This window comes from Anthonomus grandis, chromosome 1 (assembly GCF_022605725.1).
Source record: "Anthonomus grandis grandis chromosome 1, icAntGran1.3, whole genome shotgun sequence".
In the NCBI taxonomy this organism is placed as follows: domain Eukaryota; kingdom Metazoa; phylum Arthropoda; class Insecta; order Coleoptera; family Curculionidae; genus Anthonomus; species Anthonomus grandis.
This window is the reverse complement of record NC_065546.1, coordinates 23,484,558-23,506,127: the sequence shown is the minus strand read 5'-3', so window position 1 is coordinate 23,506,127 and position 21,570 is coordinate 23,484,558. Positions and strand designations below refer to the sequence as shown.

General features: G+C 32.2%; 1 protein-coding gene and 1 long non-coding RNA gene across 2 annotated transcripts in view; both read right to left on the bottom strand.

Annotated features, from left to right (window-relative positions):
* LOC126734085 (E3 ubiquitin-protein ligase RNF144A) overlaps positions 1 to 3,721 on the bottom strand; it is a 246,320-nt gene extending 242,599 nt beyond the window's left edge. The window contains exon 1 of the mRNA XM_050437620.1: positions 3,699 to 3,721. The gene's annotated coding sequence lies outside the window, so the exon portion shown is untranslated. The remainder of the gene's footprint in view (positions 1 to 3,698) is intronic.
* Positions 3,722 to 19,798: 16,077 nt separating this feature from the next.
* LOC126734195 (uncharacterized) lies at positions 19,799 to 20,811 on the bottom strand. Its single transcript, XR_007660011.1, has 3 exons — positions 20,455 to 20,811; positions 20,316 to 20,398; positions 19,799 to 20,260 (listed from the first exon to the last, which is right to left on the bottom strand). It is a non-coding gene; the product is annotated as an uncharacterized LOC126734195 (long non-coding RNA).
* Between the last annotated feature and the right edge of the window lie 759 nt (positions 20,812 to 21,570).

Genomic DNA, 21,570 nt, shown 5'->3' with positions numbered 1-21,570 from the left:
TAAACTTGTTACCTATATTTCTAAGTATAACTTTCATTTGTTTGGCTTACCAGAAACGTAGCTGATACCCGAACATGACTAATACATTTATGATCAATGGGTATACATTATTAAGAAATGATCTTGCGGGAACGGCGAAGAAGTTGGGATTTATATAAAAGACCATATTAAATTTAAGAAAATAGAACTCGACAATATAAATAATGCTTGTAAAATCATTGGCATTAAGATTCAGCACAACAAAAAGCAAAATTTTTTTGCCTCTATCTACCGCCCATCCTCCTCCGACATAAATTTATTCATGGATAGTTTAGAAGATCTTTTAAATTTGTCAGTACCCTTTTATGATCACATAATTCTCACAAGAGATCTACATATTAACTTACTACAGCAAAGTAACTCTAGATCAAGATTTTACACTTTACTCTAGTCATTTAATTTAAATCAGCATATTACAGACCCCACTCGGATAAATATTAATGCTCAAACCAACATTCTTCTAGATGTAATTATATCAAATAGTAACTTGTTTTTGATCTAATTGTTGAAGTAAGGGAAAGGTATTTGGAATATAGAAACTATAAGAATCTCCATTATAACACCCTTGAATTAGATGCATATTATTTGCCATTGGAAGATATTTATCACGTGAGAGATGTTTATATAAAGTTAGAATTATTTAACTCCAACATTTTAAATTTTGTCAATAAGCATTGCACCTATTATTCAGAAAAAAAAACTACTGAAAGAGAAAATAGACCACGGGATAAAGCTTATAATAATTATCTGAAAGGTAAAAGAGACTCAGGTTTACAATATAATCGAGAACTGCGAACAGAGAAAAGGAGTGGCCCCAATATGGATTCCTGTGGTACCCCTGGATTCATAGGTAAAAAGTTGGATTTGATGGTATTGCCAAATTCTGTTTTTAAACAAACACAGTGCGCTCGGTTTTTAAGATGCGATTTAAAAAAAACATATTGCATCCTTAGATAATCCAAAATATGTTAGTTTGGCTAAAAGCATTTCATAATTAATAGTGTCAAAAGCCTTAATAAAATCTAAGTCCAACGCATGTTATTTCTTTTTTATATTTTTTAATATCATTGATAAATTTTACTAGAGATGTGGTAGTACTGAAATTTTGTCGAAAACCAGACTGACAATCAGGAATTACGCACATTGATTTAAAAAAAATTATAAATTGATTAGATGTGAAGATGAATAATTAGGTGTGTTTTTCTAATATTTTTGAAACTGTAGGTAAAATACTAATTGGTCTTAGATCCTTAAAATTTATAGGATTGGATATCTTAGGTAACGGTATAATATTTGCTTGTTTCCATATATCTGGCAATACGTTTTCTAAGATAGATGATAAGTATTATTTATGTTTAAAAGAGGCTTTTTACAAAATGTAAAATAAAGTTTAATATCACGTATAGAAATTCCATCTTCACCGGTTGCATTTTTTTATAGAAATCACAATTTTTAATAGACTTGTTTTGACTAATAATGATATAAAAAAATTATTTGTCATTTTGTGATATATATTTTGTCTGTAAAATTCAATTTCATCATGGGAGGAAATATCCTCTCCATTGTTACAATTCGAAAAAAAGTTAATAATTTTAGTTACATCAGTCAAGTAGTAGTAGTAGATTTGCACAACGTCCTTACACAAGCTAAAATACAGCAATACGCTGAGAACTCTCAGATATACCTTTTTTTTTCTCCGAGTGATTTTCCCATATTTTAACAAATTTTTAATGACGAAATTCACGTGATTAATCAGCATGCGGAAAATCACAACTTAAGACTTAATACAAACAAATCATCGATTATTCTTTTTGGTAACAATAAAAATCAAGTAATAGAATTATCTGACACTATTAATATTGAAATAAACACCTCTCTGCCAGTAGTTACCGAAGCGAAAATTTGGGAATGTTTTTGCATAATGCCCTCTCATTTCAAACTTACATTAAACAAAAACTTGGTATAGCATATATACGTTTAAGGAAAATAAACTACTTTTTCTTCTTTTTACTTCTCTTTTCATTTGATATAGCTTTCAGAAATCACATTACCCCACATTTAAATAATAATTTGATTTTATCAACGTTTAATAAACGCAAATATCATATTTTTTTGTTTATATACCGAGTAATAAAAAGTGGAGATCCATCATATCTAAAGGCACTTTTTAGTGCTCGTGACCATACTCACTCTACTAGAAATAAAGCTGATTTTAATATTCGATAACATAAATCAGTCAATTTCCAAAAATCTTTTAGCTATTTTGCAATACAGATGTGGAATAGTCTTCCACATGATATGAAACAAGTGTCGCCCAACCTTTACAAGGACTTTATTAAATCACGTCTTCTGGAGGAGCAAAGGAGATAATTTAAACTTATTTATTTTAAGCATGTTGATATATTTATATTGCATATGCTTTAGTGGTTTAAAAAAGCTCCTTATAATTTAAATAATTTTTTACATTATTTATTTTTTGTTATTGGTAATATTCGCCTGCCTTATGCATATCTTGAGTTTCCACTAACAATTCAAATTTATATTTCATTACTTTGTTTTTGCCTGCTTCTCGGTGATCTTTTCTTCCCTTTTGCACACTTTTTTCTGTATTTCTTGTTCCCTTTCGCGTCTCTTTCCTTTACGATGTATAAGTTGATAAGTTTTCTTTCTAATTTACACTTATATATGTCAGAATTATATTTAATTTTATTTTATGTGTTAACCTGATTCTAATCTATTATATTTGAACTACACCTCGATATTACTTGTAAAGTATTATAGAAAGCAGGGCTACTTCACACAATCTTGTATTCAAACGAGTCTTGTGAATCGGTTATATAATCGTGAGGTGGTTCCTATTTGTCATTTTTTTATTATTATTGTGTTGTAACTATAACTCTGTAACTTGAGGACAAATAAAAAAGTTTTGAAGTTGAATAAATTTTTAATCCGTATTTTAAAATATATCTTATATCTGGAGAATTATTTATTTGCTATTTATTATCTATGTTTGGTTTCCTACACTAAATTAGTGTATAACGTTAGTACCAATAACATTTTTTTCTATTTAAATTTCATGTAAGCAAGATAAAAAAATACTAATAACAAATCTGTTATTAATAATAAATCTGTTATTACCAAGAAATTTCGTTAAAAAATATGAAAATTCAAGCAAATCAAAGCGGTTTAGTCAGTAAAACTATTTCGAAAAAAAATAAAAATCTTATTTTGTCGTACTGCTTTAAAGCTTTATTTTGACAATGATACACCTGGGATGGCGGCAGAACCCTGTATGTTTTTTTGATGCATAATTTTTTGCTCATTTAAGTAAGTATGAGACGACTTTAATATAGAATTGCATTGACTAGCTTAGTCTTAAGCAAATTTTATAACATTTTTCGATCAAGAAAATATTCGGTTTTTGATTATGAAAAATTTAAAATATTTTATAAATATTAAAACTTATTTTTCAATAGCTTTATCCTTTGAACTAGGATCCTTTAACCTAAGGGTAAAACAACCACCTACACAAATTTATCTAGACACAAAAGTGGGAGACGGCATACCATTTATCATATCTGATAGTTAATGAAAATATCCATCCTCATTCCAACTACAAACTTTAATTATTACAAACCGAATAGCTTAGTCACACTTACCAGCCTCCACACACCAATAATATCTGTATGCTGATCCATATTATTACGAGGTCAGCAATGTTGTTGACACTGCACGAACACTGGTAAAAGTAAAACCAAATTTTTTTCGCACGGTAATTATCTAAGGACACTGTATAGGTTGGTGCTACAACATAAACTGACGACGCTGTGTTTACGCTATGTTTAATGGCGCCAGTGGCCAGTAAACCTGCAGCAGACTCGGAGGCGGCTTACTGCTAAAGCTAAAGGATCGATAGCCGACGTGAATTGTTTGCTTTGGTCGATTGGTTGTAGAGACAGTAGAAAAGTGCCCCTGAAATTGAATAAGATATAATAATTGCTTTATTCTTATTTATACAGAAACACAGTTTTTCCAGCAGTTCCTAAGTTCCTAACCTTACAATATTTCTTCAACTTGCTTTTTTAGATTATTCATACAAAACAACAAGTTTTAAAAAGACGATCCATTATATATCCATTAACATCTACAGGGCCATATATTTCAAAGAAATTAAATAACGACGAGCTGCATTCGATTAGACTTATTTTAAAGACCTTGAAGGGAAATAATAAGACTATACCAAAATAACAATTCTGAAAAAAATCAAGACATTTGTTATCCTCAATGTGTAATTCTGATTATCATAAAGACAATCTTTTTTGTAAGGCTTACTTTCAAAAATAATATTTGTATAAAAATTGATAAATAGAATTAGATTAATAAAAGTTCTAATATATGTATATATCTATGTTCGTTTTTTTTGCCAGATTAAATTTAATTGTTTATTATATACCTTTACAAATTACAGTGACACAGTCAATAATCAATATAAAAAGAAAAAGAAAATATGCTATATAAGCGAACTATAATTGCTTGACAGATTCAATCTATGTTCTTACAAAAGTATTAAATTTATATTATTTTGTTAGTCCTAGGCAAAAAAATAGTATTATCTTATAATAAATTAGATCTAGACATCATCTAAATTGCACAAAAGCAGACAGCAATGAAACCTCTAATAGAGAGGCCAACACCTCAATTCTTGCTCGTCCATGAAGTATTCTCTATATAGAACATACTGTGCCATTCGTTGTATAAAATTGATTTAAAAATAGATTATGACTATTCCTCTTCTCATGATGATGTTGGTACTTTAAATTTAAGTTTTTTGTGATTAGGCTTTATCCTAAGGCTTACAACTTTTTAAAGTGCTTATTCAGTAGCGGCAATATTTCAGTTAAGGCATGTAAGAAAGCAGTAGAGAAGATATATTCTTTTCTTGATCCCCATTTAAATTGTCCCCAAGTATTGGAGCTAGTATTGGACTAATCGGCGTCATAGAAGAAAGCATTAAATTATTAATTATTAAGAAATTAAATCCGTAAATTTAATTTCTTAGACGACTTAAAGAAGATAAGTGTGGTCAAATATTACATACTCATAATGATTAACAAATATGGCGTGCACCAATGCGGATACGTTAAACGAATTAAAGAACTATGTATCAGTGGCGGCTAGTGGGTTTTTAGGGAAGGCTACTTATACCTATTTAAAAAAACAAGAAAATGATGAATCACATGAGGAATACAAAGGATTATTATCACCCGTGTCAGTAAAAAGCAAGTCATTATGTCAAATGGTTATATAAATAAGTGTTACAATTTGACAGATTTTCTAGAACCTGATAATTATAAGAAATTGTATTAGAAGTTACTATATTCTGTTTCCCCAGAAATGTTGAATATGTTTTGTGAATGTGTAAAGGCAATTAGCAGCTTTCTAGACTGATGATGGCAAGAACACTCGCCGAAATGCATCACTTCGAATATTAGAATTGTCATTTTAATTGTGGAGTCTTCCCCTAATAGCTTAATAGCCTTCCCCTACAAAACTTTTCAATAATAGGTACATTGACTCTACTTCAGAATTGACTTTTTCCTTGATTAAACGTTTAGCTGCGATTATTCGAGAACAGTAGCCATTATAAGTTATAACCGAATAAGTCGGGTTTTTACATCAGCTATTTGATTGTCAAATCCAAACATAGATTTTTAGGCTATTGCCCAAGGACTCGTTTTAAAATAAACAATAAAGAAGAAGATCTACATTATCGTGGTTGAAATCTGAATCTCCAATAGCGGCTGCATTGAGAATTTCGTCCATAATTAAACACCACAATAAAAATCAAATAATTAGTTTTTGTTTGATTTCCGTTTCAAAACCTATAAATATATAAGGAAAGGTAACAATTTACACAGAATTGATAATTCGTATATCTACGTGCGCCTACGTACGTTTACGTGCTAGCGTTACTTCATCTGCCTAATCGGCGATAACTCGGTACCTAAATGTAGTACGGATGCGATGGAGAATGGAAATACAAATCAGGTCGGAATTTTTGCTGTGTATGTCACAGGTTTATTGTAAAATTAGTCTTATACGCCTAGAATATGTAAATATTTTGGGGATAGGGGAATATGTGAGTATTTAAAAAAATCCATAAGAGTGTATTTATCGAATAATTACAGCGGTAATTGAACTGCAAAAGCAGAAAATTGATTGAAATTGATTTTTTTATAATGACCTAACCTCTTGCTTTGAGAAAATTTCTAAGAATTTATTCCTAAAATAAAACAGAAAATACTGCATAAATTCACAATAATGTTTAACCGCAGTTTATGACTTGATAAAACGCTAATGTTCCAAAAGTGGCATATAGTTTGAAAAACTAAGCGTATGATGTAAAAAGCAAAATGATGAGCGCTATAAAGTATAGGACTATCAATAAGCTATATAATTTTATCCTTAAATTCTTGATAAATAATTATCACAACTATTACAATATTATTTTCAATCCATTCAAATCAAATCAGCCCATGATGTCAAGGATGCTAAGCAGAAATAACTACGACAGGAACTGCAGAAAAACAAAACTCAGTTTGTTTCAGCCTACAAATTCCACAAGGAACACTTAAAAATCCAGTTAGTGACCCCTTAGATTCAGATGAATGAGAACCACTCCAGCCTTAATAAGCTCACGCACGTTAACTGCATCAACAAAGCAAAATATTATTAAATTCAACTTGTTTAATAAAATATTTAGGCTTACTTGATTCAAATTCTCAATTAATGCGGGAAATATTCAAATAAATTACACTTCTGCCTCAAAATAGCTAGATAATTATTACATTCGAAGTGTTTTTTTTTGACAACTTAAAAATGCTCTCCTTTTGTAGATCGTCGATCATTTTCATAAAGTATGAAATCAAATTCTTGATATAAAAAAAAACATTTCCTTCAAGAATTACCAGTCATTTTGATGTAGTCAAGCAAGTACTCCCGAAAACTAACCCGTACTTGATTATTTTTTTAATCTGACTACATTAAACTATAGAGAACGTGAAATTAGAAGTTTAGTGGTAAAACACTCTCGTAATTTGAGTATCACACCAAAGGTTTCAACTATACGACAATCATTTTACATGGCAACACAAAACATTAAGTTATTATTGTAAAATACAAATAAAAACTGTTCTGTCAGGCTTAAGCCAACAACTATCGAGTTTTATTAAAAGAACCCAACAGAACATGGTGGCAGCGGTGTTAATGTTGTTGGTTTGTGGTGTTTACGCGTAAAAAGTAGCGAGGGTTTTGTTTCTAAACCGTGGATTTTTCCTGGCGATATCTCTATCGACGACGCTAAAATGGCTACTAAACTTTTTGTGCTGGTGTCTCCACCACAAAAGTTTGATTTTTCAATGCCTCAAGCATGGTTCCAGTGGTGAAAACGTTTTGAGCGCTTCATGTCAGTGTCTGGACAAGCTGAAGAATATATTAATGTATATTCTTCGCGAGGAAGCTGAATAAGTTATGCTGCAATTTGTGCAAGTTTCTAAAATCTATGCAGCGACAATGCAGACCTTTGAAAATCATTTTATTCCCCGCAGAAATCTAATATTTGAACGCTATAAATTTAATAACCGATGCTAATAGGTAGGTGAGCCCATAGAGTTATTTATTACAAGTTTACATTTACTTGTAGAGCACTGCCAATATGGCCAATTGAAAGATAAATTGATACGTGATCGTATTGTCGTGGGCATGCTGGATTACGAAACCAGCGAAAAGGCTGGAATTACAGTCAAATTTGAGTCTTCCAGACTGCATCATAGCAGTAAAGCAGGCGGAGCTGCGAGGAGGTACGGTGACCTCAGTCACAAGAAGCCAGGTGGCTTACAAGCAGATTTATCTGCGAGAGCACCATGATGGCGTCAGTGATCCTATTGCAGTACAAGGGTGCAGTTCGCGAGGAGAAAATGCTCTTTCCGTTTTTCTGACAAAAACAGGAGAGAAGAGGAAAATAAAAAGAATGGTGCCAGGAAATGCCAATTTTGTAGGTTAGCAGAGCATTCCAGGGAAAAGAATTCTGCCAAGCAATCAACATGCCGTTCTTGTGGCAAAAAAGGGCACTGGGCTGCTGTTTGTCGAGGGAGAAAGGTTAGATCTATTCAATATGTTGTAGAAAGTAGTGATTGTAATACAAACTCTACTTTATGTTATAAAAATTGTTCTAACAATATTAGCCCTTCAGGCCAGTTTTTAGGTTCGATCAAATGAAATTTAACATCTCAGAATCAGAAAGAATGGTTAATTCCTTTAAAATTGTGCAGAGTTAAATAAAGAATTTAAATTCATGATTGACACTGGTGTTGACATAACTTGTATACCTGTTTTTTTATTACATGAAAATGTAATTCAAAGATTACATATGACTTCTAAGGTCGTGACAGGGCCAAAGATTAAATATTCATCATGGGGGCATTATGCATGGTATATTAAGTAATTCCAAAAATAAATGTTTTACTGATATCTATGCCATTGAAGACCTATGTAAACCCATTTTGGGTCAATGGGCAATTATTGATTTACATATATTGCAATTTATTTATTACTATTTATAGGGTGATGGATTTTGTTCTGTGAATTTTCTTTAATTAGAACAAACTGAGCAAAAGTTTCCTACAATTTTTAATCAACTGGGCATTTTCAAAACTGAAAGAGTCGTACCCATTCCATTACTTAAACCTTTAAAAGATTAACTTGAACGTTTACAAAAATTGGATATTATAGAACATGTCGAATATCATACTTCTTGTCAGTCCTTTTGTTATTGTTCGAAAAAATAATAGTAAATCCGTCTTTGTGTTGAGTACACTAAATTAAATAAATCCGTGATGCGCACGCATTTTCCTATAGGGAAAGTTGCAAGACTTCTTGCTCAGGTTCAGGGATCTAAGTACTTTAGTCGCTTAGATACGGATTTTATCAAATTAAGTTGGGAAAAGAATGTCAGGATTTAACGTGCTTCATAACACCATTTGGATGTTTAAAATTCAAGAGGTTGCCATTCGGTATAACCTGTGCATCTGAATATTTTTCTTTATTAATAAATAAAATTCTCAAGGGACCTGATAACGTGGTATCCCATATCGATGATATTCTTATACACGCCCCGACTATTGAGTCATTACATAATATCAGGTAAAGAAATTTACCTGATATCGCGAGCCTATAAGCGCGAGTGTCAAATTTCCCGAGCCTTCTGATAAAAATGAACTTAAAAATTAGCGTTTTTTAGGTATGGTTAATACGTCGATTCATTCCTAATAGATCTGATGTGTTAGAACCTCTTACTTCCTTATTAAAGAAGAATATTTCTTTTTCTTGGAATCTCGCTCAAATTCAGGCATTCGAGAAAATTAAGAAATTACTACAAGAGAGTCCTTGTCTTAAATATTTTGACGCCAGCCAGAAGATTATCATCTCTGCTGATGCTTCTTCCACGGGAAACAAAAAAGTTGTCTGTTATGTCTCTAGATTGCTGTTTTTAACAGAGCAGCGTTATGCTCAAATCGAGCGCGGACTATATTGTAAGAAATAATCCAAAATATTAATTTGTACTTTAATTATTTAAATTATTAGTCAAATTGTAGGCAAAGCCTCGGCGTATTATAATTTGACTAATATTAAAATAAGCTTGACATGTACATATATACCTACTTCCCCTTGGTTTGCTTTTTTGTTTGTGTTTCTTTAGTAAAGTTAAACGTAAAGTGGATAAAAGCAGCTCCATATATTGGATTACTTTTCTCTAGTTTTATAAACTACTTGTCTTTTCGTCAAATCTTTAAAGAAAACTACTTTTACTACCCGCAATAGAAAAAGGCACTTGGAGTAAACTTGATTTAAACTGGTATAGACACTTGCCAAGTATTTGTCAAATTACTTAAATTATTACTCTAAATACCACTTCATACAAGCGACATTTGACGTCATCGGTTTAACCGCGAGTAACCCTGGGCTGGGATTCTAAAATCACGACTCGATCTTGATACGATCACGACTTCGAATTCGATCGCGACCCAGTCGTGACGACAAGGGTGATTCTAAATTTCAATCGTCGGCTAAACTCGTTTTATTCGATTTGATTTAGGTTTCTTGGTATATATTTGTTATTTTCCCTAATATTTGACAGATGGAAGCGTCAATTGTCTTTTCTATTGATAAACATAAGAGTTTTCATTTATTTTGTTAATTTTTTTTGCCTTCGTGTTTTTTTATTTAAATATATGCCTATATTATTTCTTTAAAATAAAAAATTGTCGTTTAAAACCATCACTATCCATTGGAAAATCATAATTGAATTCATGGAAAACCACAAAAACTGCTGTGCACTTTTTGTGCACCTGCTTATAGCCTTTCCAAGCGATAGTCTGGGCTGGGATTCTAAAATCACGATTCGACACGATTACTCGATATGACTGATTTTAAATACAATTTTCAGTCGTGAGTGTGTTGCGGATTGCCTAGTTTTTAACGATTTGTCGACGACACGCTTGGGTATATCGTAAACACCATACGATATAGGTTCTTCCTTTTTTAATACGTGCATAATGTGACAGCATCCTTTTTTAAACGTATTTGTTTCATTTATTCTTTACCAATAGTCATACCAGATTTTCATTAGTATATCAAGAAGCTTTCTTAAACACAACAACTAGTAGATTTAATTCGACCCTATTTTCCACAACTTTTTGTTAATAATAGAGGCAGAGGAAGTAGAGGTATCATTTAATGGGCAGTTTTAGTATGTCAAGATTTTATGCCACAGATTACTACCAAAGAAGCATTGAACAAGATTTTAAATTTGCAATTAGCGAAACTACTGCAAGTCGTTGAATCCATAAAATTACTGAAATTATTGACAATTACCTTGCTGACCGATTAATTTTTCAAATATAAGAGATGAGAGAAATTAATAAATTAACATTTATAGAGAGATCCAATTTCCCTGGTGTTATAGGTCCTTTTGATTGCACCCATGTTGCCATATTAAAACCTAAGGTGGATGAACACAAGTTTTTGTGATTTTCCATGAACTGAATTATTATTTTCCAATGGATAGTGGTGGTTTTAAACATTTTTTTATTTTAAAGAAATAATATAGGCATATATTTAAATAAAAAAACACGAAGGTGAAAAAAAAATAAGAAAATAAATGAAAATTATTAGTGTTTACTGTTTATCAATAGAAAAGACAATTGACGTTTCCATCTGTCCAATATTAGGGAAAATAACAAATATTTACCAAGAAACCTAAATCAAATCGAATAAAACGAGTTTAGCCGACGATTGAAATTGAAAATGAGTCGCGATCGAATTCGAAGTCGTGATCGTATCGAGATCGAGTCGTGATTTTAGAATCCCAGCACTGGTAAGAACCAACGGTTACTGTCAAAAATGTCAAATGACGTCACGGTTAAGGCTATCGCTTACGCATTGTCCTACGTGAGCGATCAGTTGCGATGCTGAGCGAAGCGATGGGATGTGTCAAAATCAAACGGCCGTCATTAATATGGCATGGCGTACGTGAGGAATTGCACGAGACCTGCGGCGTACATACGATATAAAGGGATGCGACACAATCAGTTGGGTTGATAAATTCGCGCGATCCGCACGTGATTGTAAGCACTAAATCAAAGCATGGGTCTAGAAATTAATTTAATACAGAAACTTCCTATTTTGTAAGACAAGAGAAATAAGAGTTATTACAACAGACTATTAACGCAGAGAGATTAGAAAAAAGTCGGTGAAGTCATGGGAACGACAGCTAAGTACAAAATTATTAACAATAAAATCAAATTTATGTATTCCTATTTATAAGGTGTTCAAAAAATTGTTTGAATTTCTCTCTTATTGTAATAGCTGTCCGGGATGCATGGAGGTAAGTCGCACTCATTATAGCTCAATACGACGCCCGAAACCCATTCGGCAACACATTCGGTTTTTTGAATGTAGCACATGTTATAGCATGATTCTCGAAAACCTATCGAGTGTTACTTATCATATTAGTATTAGCATAATTTATTATTGTGTAAATAATATCTAAATATTAAAACGCATGAACAAATAAATACAATATATATATGAACAAATAAATACATAATACCATAATCAAATAAAAAAGGTATAAATATGTATTTTACATTATTAATAAGTAAATGATATTTATTATTAACGAGTTAAAAAAAATTTAAAACTATTTTACAAATTTTCTTGTTCCCAATCTTACATTGCTCTCGACGCGCTGTGCGATGGAATGCGGTACAAGACTTCTGTTTGGATTCTTTCTTCCACCACCTTAGAATCTTCTTTTTCCTAAAAATGGTTTCGTTATATTTAAAATATATGTAAATTATTATATTATGCTAACCAGTATATTTTGACTTGCTTCTTGTTGTAGGCGGAACGGATATTTTTTCCTCTTTTAAGAGTCCCTCTTTGACTACGTCCAGAATAGTGTACGTACTTAAAGGAAGTATGCAATAAGCTTTGCAAATGTAAATGATTTTTGACGTTTGTTTTATAGTTATTAATATATTTTTTATGGCTGGTTGAAAATGTTCCGGATCTTCCTTCAAATTTTTCAAGATCATTTCTTTAATTTCATCTAAAAAACATGCATAATTTGCAGCCATTTCTTTTACATTTTCAGATATTTCATTGTGCCCATTGGTTTCAGAAACTGCTTAATTTTTTGAGGAAGAACTATTTATACCTGACGTGCTGGGTTGACTTTCTATTTCCACTATTCTAGAGATTGGGTACCAGGTACTTCTAACAGAAGTAGAAAAAAATTAGAGGAGCATCAGTACCGTTGTAATTTTAAATAACAATGCCTTCGTTTGTGTAGTTAAAGTATTGCAACCATTTTCTATTTTAAAAATTTTAATTACGACTGCTTGATGTTTGCATATTTTTCGGGAACTTTCCTCAAAAGATGAACAAACTCCACTCATATCGACGAAATAACTTGTATTTTTAGAGATAGTAGTTTTAACATAATAATGCAAGGTTCCTGGAACAGCTATAATGGAGTAATCTTTGGAATCTGGTAGTTTTTGCATTTTTGTCTTATCTATTTTACCCATTATTACACCCAGTATCCTTTGCTTGTACTAGCTACAAAAACTACTTATTATAAAATCAGTCAGTTGCGTGACACTATAAGCTTTTGTCCGATCAAGGGGTATATCTTTAAAAAGTCTAAACATGACTTCAACATAATTATTTATATTCGGGCCACGTGTAATTAAAGATTTTCGATAAAAAAGACACCACAATTTCTTTCTAGTTAATAAATTTTGAACATATTTTCTATATTCGGGATATTTTTCAGAATTCGTAACCAAATTGAGCCATTAATATCAAGTGAAAAAGTTTGTATAAACCCTGACGGTCGTCTTTATTTATCCCATTATATGCAGTCATGAGCCATTTCCAAACCGCTTTGAGAACCTGGAAGGTGCATAACAATAACTTGGAATTGGGGTGTTCCTTTAGGTCATTGTCTGTTATTCTTACACTAGGGTTAATTTTAATAGACATTATTTTCATTAAATTATTTAAGGCTGCTCTAAAAATTTAAGATTTTTCCATTCTTAAAACAACACGCGTCATAACGAATAAAATAGATTTTAGATTATAGATTTATAGAGGGTGTCTCACAATCAACTTGACAGGCTATAACTTTTTTATTTAAAAGAATAAAAATTGTGAAAAATTAAAGAAAATGAAATAAAAAATATTTTTTTTTAGTTATAGGGGCACTACCCACAAGTATTTTAAAAAATACTCCCGACAAAATTATCCTCCAAAAAGCCAACCCCAACTCCTTTGACACCCCTATTATTTTTTCTTATATTTTGAATATTTGTAAAACGACTACTTTAATTGTTTAACAAAAATTATGAATTAACATTAATGTAAGAAATCTCCTCGCGCGAAAGCTCCTTGCGAATCTTTGACGTTACGCGGTGAAAGATTCTTGTTTACTTTATGTGTCATTGACCTTTCAAATATATTTTTGTTTTTCGTTTATTTATCTTAAAGAATTAGCTGTTTTGCAGTGATACACTCCTGTGTGTAGTAGCGTGTAGTGTCATTAAAAATTGGCTTTTTATAAAAGTAATAAGAAAACCGTTATAGTTCAGTTCAGAGATCTATTAGAATCTTTGATGTACCCCAAATAGTCCGTGTGCCGGTGTTGCTTGTATTGTCACACATGCATGACATGCATGTTTAAATCGCAAAATTTTATGTGGAAAGAGTCATAAAGTAATATTCTAAGCGATATTTAATCATTTCATTAAATAAATAAATGTTTTAAGCATTTTTTTAAGAATTTATACATTTGATTCGTAAAATGTGACTACATGCGCCCACGTACTATTTTGTTAAATGCCTGACCTTAGTCACAGCCACTCAAGCGTGAAAAGTTGCACAGGTCCGGCCTTAAAATTTATTTGCATTTAAAACTTTATTATTCGGGATTTTTAGGTCTAGTTTTATTAAGTTAGAAATTCAGGATAGTTGATAGCAAGATAATATTTAATTTAAATATAAGATTTAAGTACGTTAAATGAGTTTAACCAAAAATTTTAATTTCATAAGTTTAGTTTTTAGCGCCATCAGTCCCTTATAACAAGTCAAGTCTCTTTGCTTTGCAATACGTCAAGTTGGAATAATGCATTGACTACTGTTAACCCACTGCATAGCTTTCATCAAATAGTATTAAACAATTTTAACACTGCTTTTCCTGTTGTCAATATTAAGAAACGAAATAGAAAACCTTGATATACTAAGGGTTTACGAGTATCTGGGAAAAATATGCGCTTCCTTTTTTACATTAGGAAATACGCTATGAACAATGCAACATTTTTAAATTATTATAACAGATACCGCAAGATTTACAGAAACTCAGAATGGCTAAGTGGACCTACTTTCAAAGGAGGATAAATAATTCCTCCAACAGAACATTTGACTGCATGAGTCACAGAGTGCTGCTGATGAAACTGGAGCTCTATGGTTTCAGGGGAACTGCCCTTGAGTGGTTTCGTTCCTACTTATCAAATCGTGTCCAGGCTGTCAAATTTAATGGTGGTATGTCTAAGGAACTTAATATAAATGTGGGTGTTCTGCAAGGATCAGTGGCGAAGCGTACGAGTAGACAAGGTAGACACTGTCTACCCAAAATTATCCAGTTATTTGTCATTAATTTATCACGTAATTGTTGAATAAAAATTTAAAAAAAAAATTAATACAGAACGTAGTCGCTATCCTTACTATTATTATATAGTATCTAAACATGATTAATCCGAAGGCTCGCCCCGCCTGCCGCACCGATTAAGATAAAAATGCAGGGCTGACACCCAATTAATGTATACGAGCCCCAGGAAGACACATTGATATTTGTCTTCCGAAATTTGGAGCATCTAATCGAACCAAATACGCGTCAAGCAGACTATAGAGTCCGGCCGCATCAGCATTCAGCCTATTACGTATACAAAATTTACTCGCGGGAAAGACATTCGAGCATTTGTCTATCGAAGTCGACCAGCTATTTTATTATGCTGTTGACGGTTATTGTTTATGGACACGCTTGATCTGGTCGGCCGCAATACATTTTCAGTTTTGTTTTGTTTTGATGAATCTGCATTTGGCATTTGGTGGGGGCGCGTGCTATAGTAATTTAATAATTAGTATTTTTATTTTTGGTGTATAAAAAAGGTTTTTTTAGTGGTTATTTATGAACGACTGTTCGATATTGGCAATTGTATTTTAGTTGTGTTTTTTTGTAAGTAGTATTTATTTTAATCTATCTAACTTTTTATGCTAGTAGTAATAATTTTTTTCTTTTTTATGTCACTACATAATTTTTCTCTTTGAGTTAATATTTCATGCGCTTTTATTCTCTATTTCAATAAAGTGAATAATATTGAATACACATTTTTTTCTAAATAACCTTTCAATGGTCGCGCGCGGACTCTCGCTCCATTTTAAAATGTTTTTGGTTATTGACTAAAAGTTACTGCGCACCTCGGGCTGCGGTTTTCAAAATCTTAATGAAATAGCATTATTACTATTATTAGTGTACCGCTAAACTCGGGAGGGTTCAGTTGTAGTGCGTTAGAGAGATATTTATATTTGCAGAGTATCAGTCCGCAGCGACTAGCGGCGCGTCGAAAATCATTTTTAGTAAATAATTATTTTATTGCTAAAAGGCATGTAAATATTGCCTATTTTCGATCTATTTACTAATAGTTTACTTTTGTTTAACCTTTAGAATGGCTTTGTATGAAAAGGAGCAAGACAGACTAGAAAAATTAATGCAGGAATGTTTGGAAAATGACTTTGAAAAAGAATTGCCTCTGGATGAATCTGATGATGAAGAAGAACGTGTCGTCGAAACAGAGGTTTATGATCCTGATAGTGAACAGGATATTTCGGATACTGAAATTAAAGTAAATGAATACAATGAAGGTCCCTTTTTTATAGGCAAAGACAAGACCACAAAGTGGCGAAAGCATTGTCCTTCAAAAGCTGTCCGAACACCGGCCGAAAATTTGGTTACGCATTTGCCTGGTCTCAAAGGAGATTTAAAAAATCAAAAATCTCTAACAAAAATATGGCAGCACTTTTTTTCTGAAAAGACAGTAAATACCATTGTCCATTATACAAACCAGCATATTGAATCCATCTGTGGCAATTATTCACGCGAAGGAGATGCTAAACCCACAGATTCTGCTGAATTGCTTGCTTTGATAGGTCTCTTTATTTAGGTGGATTGTTAAAAAGCAGTCATTTAAATGCTGAAGATTTGTGAAAAACCGATGGCACTGGTGTTAAAATTTTTAGGCTTACAATGTCCTTACAAAGATTTCGCTTTTTATTAAGACATTTACGTTTTGACGATATTGAGACACGTGGAACTCGTAGAGCCATAGAAAAGTTGTCGTTAATAAGGGCTGTTTTTAATAACTTCGTGCAAAAATGTAAATCTGGATTTACTCCATTTCACTATGTTACTGTGGATGAAAAACTAGAAGCCTTTCGCGGTCGGTGTAGTTTTTTCCAATACATACCGAGTAAATATAAGTAAGTCCGAACCGAATAAATATGGACTAAAAGTGTTCGCTATGTGTGACTCAAAGGTGTTTTATACATGTAGTATGGAAGTTTATGTGGGTAAACAACCTGAAGGCCCTTTTTAAGCTAGCAACTCTCCAGATGCTGTTGTACAAAGATTGTGTGAAACAATTAGAGGTACTGGTAGGAATGTAATACAACTGATAACTGGTTTACCAGGTTCAGCCTTATAGAGAATTTAAAGCAAAATTTTAGACTAACTTTAATGGGAACAGTAAGAAAAAATAAAAGAGAACTTCCGATCGAATTTTCATCAATGTTTGGATTTAATGAAACCTGTACACTTGTATCCTATATACCCAAGAGGAGTAAAAATGTTTTGCTAATGTCCAGTTTACACAAGGATGATGCTTTGGATTCTGAAAATGGAAAACCGGAGATCATTACAATGTACAATCAAACTAAAGGAGGGGTCGATACGGTGAATAAGTTATGTTCAGTTTATAATTGTGCCCGCGCTACTCGAAGATGGCCAATGGTCATATTTTATAGTATGTTAAATGTTGCCGGAATAAATTAATTAGTTGTGTACAAAGCTAATGATCCAGATGCAAAAATAAAGCGTAAAGAATTTTTACGTCAACTTTCATTCAAGCTCAACTTAAAGCTCGTGTAGAGATTCCAAATATATTAAAAGTTACCAAACTCAGAATCCACGAGATCCTTGGAACAGAGACTTCAAAAAATCCAGTTGAAAATGAACCAAATCTACGCGGACGTTGTATTTTATGCGACAGAAAAAAAAATCGTCCTACCCGATATTTTTGCAAAAAATGCAATGCAGCTGTATGCTTAGAGCATGCTATCACCACATGTCCAGATTGCTTTGAAACAGCGAAGTGGGAAAATTGACCTTTTAGTTTTAGGTTTTTTGAATCTCGTTTATTTTTTTTCTCTTGTATAATTACTCGCCAATTATGTTAGAATAAAAAACAAACAGTTGAAATAAATGTTACTAACGTTAAAATGTATTTTTTATTCAAACCAAAAATATTTTTAGTTTTTATTTTAAAAGAAATGATCTTTTTAGCTACAAGTGGTTGCTGCGGACTCTGAGTCCGCAGCGACCACTATTTTCTTGAAAATGGGCGCGACCGCTGAAAGGTTAACGATTTTTATTGTTTGTCTACCCGAAAAAAAAGTTCACGCTTCGCCACTGGCAAGGATCAGTACTTGGTCTTTTAATTTTTCTCATTTATGTGAACGATCTGCCACAACTGCAGGTAACTGGTGTGCCGATGATACCACCATCCTCTGGCACGACTCTGATGTTTCTCAAATGGAGGCCAATATACGTGCAGATTTGTTAAAAATAAAAGACTGGTGTGATGCAAATTTTTTGACATTTAATGTTTCCAAAACAAATATCCTTAAATGTAATACAAATGATATATGTTTAAGTAATGAAGCCATCAACATGCCACCGTTCAGTAAGTTTTTGGGTCTTTCCATAGACAAGTTCCTTAAATTTAAAGACCATATCGTGAATGTATGTAGAAAAGTCTCATCAGGCTGCTACGCCCTAAGGGTTATTGCCACCAGTCTTAATTTCTACATCGCCTGCATACTTCGCGATTATCGAGTCGCACCTTCGATATGGAATTTGCTTTTGGGGTTCATGTAAAAATTCACTTTTTAGTTCAGTGTTTGTACTCCAGAAAGGGGCCATTAGATATCTATGTGGGGCCAAGCCTCGTGATTCATGTCGCCCGCTTTTTGTAAGTCATAATATTTTAACCCTGTGTTGTATGTTCGAAACAGTTTGCTTAGTTTTTAGAAAATATAAACAGGAACTCCACTTAGGAAGCCACTATAATACGCGACAAAACTATTTATTGAGGCTACCCATTCCTCATTTTGAACTTGTCCGTAGCTCTATCATATATGGAGGTAGAAAGCTGTTTAATAAACTTCCACTAGAAATAAGACAACTTAAGACTGAAAAAAGCCTACGTACAAGGAAGAAAATATTTCTTGCTAGTAAAGCGTACTAAACTATGTAGCACCTAAACTATGATGAATTTTTAATGATTAGCATTTAAGTATTTTTCAAAGTTTTATATAATTTTAGTTTTATTTTAAATTAGTTTCTCGTTTTTATTCCTTTAATGTAGTCTATTGGCTTTGTCTACAACTTCTATGTTTATATTGACAATAAAGCATTTTTGCGTTTAATGAGAGAGTAGGTGACAAATTACTTAGGCCCATTTATTCTGTGGATTAAGGCATTAAATAGTTACTTTTTGACACAAAAGTGTAAAATGTTTTGGTTTGTCTTCAAATTTTATATATTTCCTTTTTTTGGGAATTGAGATTTATTTTTACATGATGGTGATTATTAATGGGGATTGTGACTGCCATATTCGATGTCCTTTATTATAGTTTTTTTTAATTAATACATATTATGATATATTATTATAATAATATACTCATGAAAACCCCCATCTCTATATTTAGTACCAACTTCTTTTGATAAAAAGTAATTATGTAGTCAGAAAATTGGAAGTATATTTTTTAAAATAAACTTTTACATTAAAAATCATCTGGCTGTCTATACTTTATGCCTTTAAAAGACACAAGTTTTACTTATAAAAAAAAACACACTTTACATCCTGAACGTATTTATTAATTTGTTTGCCTCGTATTTAGTTATTATGCATATTAGGAGAGATTAGATAAAAATTAACAAAAATAAATGCTTATACTAAAAACTAAAAATCTTATACAAAACACTACATTTTAAGTATACTGGATCCTAAAACTACAGTGAGGATACTAAATACTTTTATAAATTTAACCACTCTTTTGAATCTGGCCCAAAAAGTTAATACAAATTTTGTAAATTCTGTTTTTTTGCCATTGTTCTTTAGCAGTTTCTTCCATTAAGGAAGGAAACAGTTTCTCTGTTGCCGCCATGGATTCCAACTTCATCTCGCACATCAGCATATGGATTCTAAAGCATTACATTATATATACCTTATTGTGTCATTGAAGGACAAACAGGGGCAGTAAGCTGAAAAAAACAAAACTTTAAACTTGTTTAATTAATAAAAATAGGATTTTCTTACTATGGCAAAAAAGGGACTTTTTTCCAGAGAATGGAGGAAGAAGCAGTCTTCATTGTGTTGCTGAAGGACAACAGGGTAGTAAGCTGTAAAAAACAACATTTTAGATTTGTTTTCTTATTAAAAACAGTGTTTTTCTTACCATAGCAAAAAAGGGTTTTTGCCAGAGAATGGTGGAAGAAGCAGTCTTTATTGTATCACTGAAGGACAACAGGGGCAGTAAGCTGTAAAAAACAAAATTTTAAACTTGTTTTATTAATAAAAATATGGTTTTCTTACTATGGCAAAAAAGGGACTTTTTTCCCAGAGAATGGAAATCATACATCAATCATAAATGTATCATATCATGTTTCGGCTAAATAATATATGGATCTTTCTTCCTCCCAAATTTTTTTAATTTTCCTCAAATATTCTATACACCACCTGACAATTCCATTACAGCAGCTCTTTTGTTAACCATCTTAAGCTTAAATCCAAGTTTTATCAGGTATCTCCGCAAGGTTGAGAGTGAGAAATGTTTGTCCCTTGCCGATAAGGTGTCTCTATGGTCAAAACCTCATTGTTTTTGTATTTAGAATACACACCTTTCCTTAGCAATTTGGCCAATATCCATGTCAAGTCCCTTTGATTGTCCTGCATCTTTCCTTTTTATTCTGTCTTTAATCCTTTTTTTTACAGGCATATTGTACTATAGGGAACCCCTGTTAAAAACGCTATTTTTTGCAAAGCACTACAATCATTTGTGAACTGAGTATCATTCCTTAGATTGTTATAGATATTTAGATAAATTTGTTCTTTTAAAACTGCTTGATTTCCTCTGTAGCTTCTACTTCCCTTGCTTCTTTTTGCTTCCTCGATACTAGAAAATGAACTATCTAAACTATGTAAGTCTAAATCACTGCCCAGATCACTCTTATTGTTTTTATCACAAATGTTATTGTCTTTCTTGTACACCCACGGTCTCCATAAGCCGGCACAAACACTTTCCTCTTCATTTGCCAAATTTTCCTGCCTATTTTTCCAGGGTCGAAACATTTTAAGGTCTTTAGGTATAATACCAAAACAAATACACAAATACAAATAAAAAAACACTGTTCCTCAGAGTAAAAACTGCAAAAAATTTACACAAATACAGGCCAAATTCTAAATTCTTTACTTTCATAAACGTGTAAAAAGCATAACCGGCAAAACACATCAAATAATAACCTCACATGGCCCCCCTTCCAACTATTAAAGGTGATAGACCCATCCAACAAGT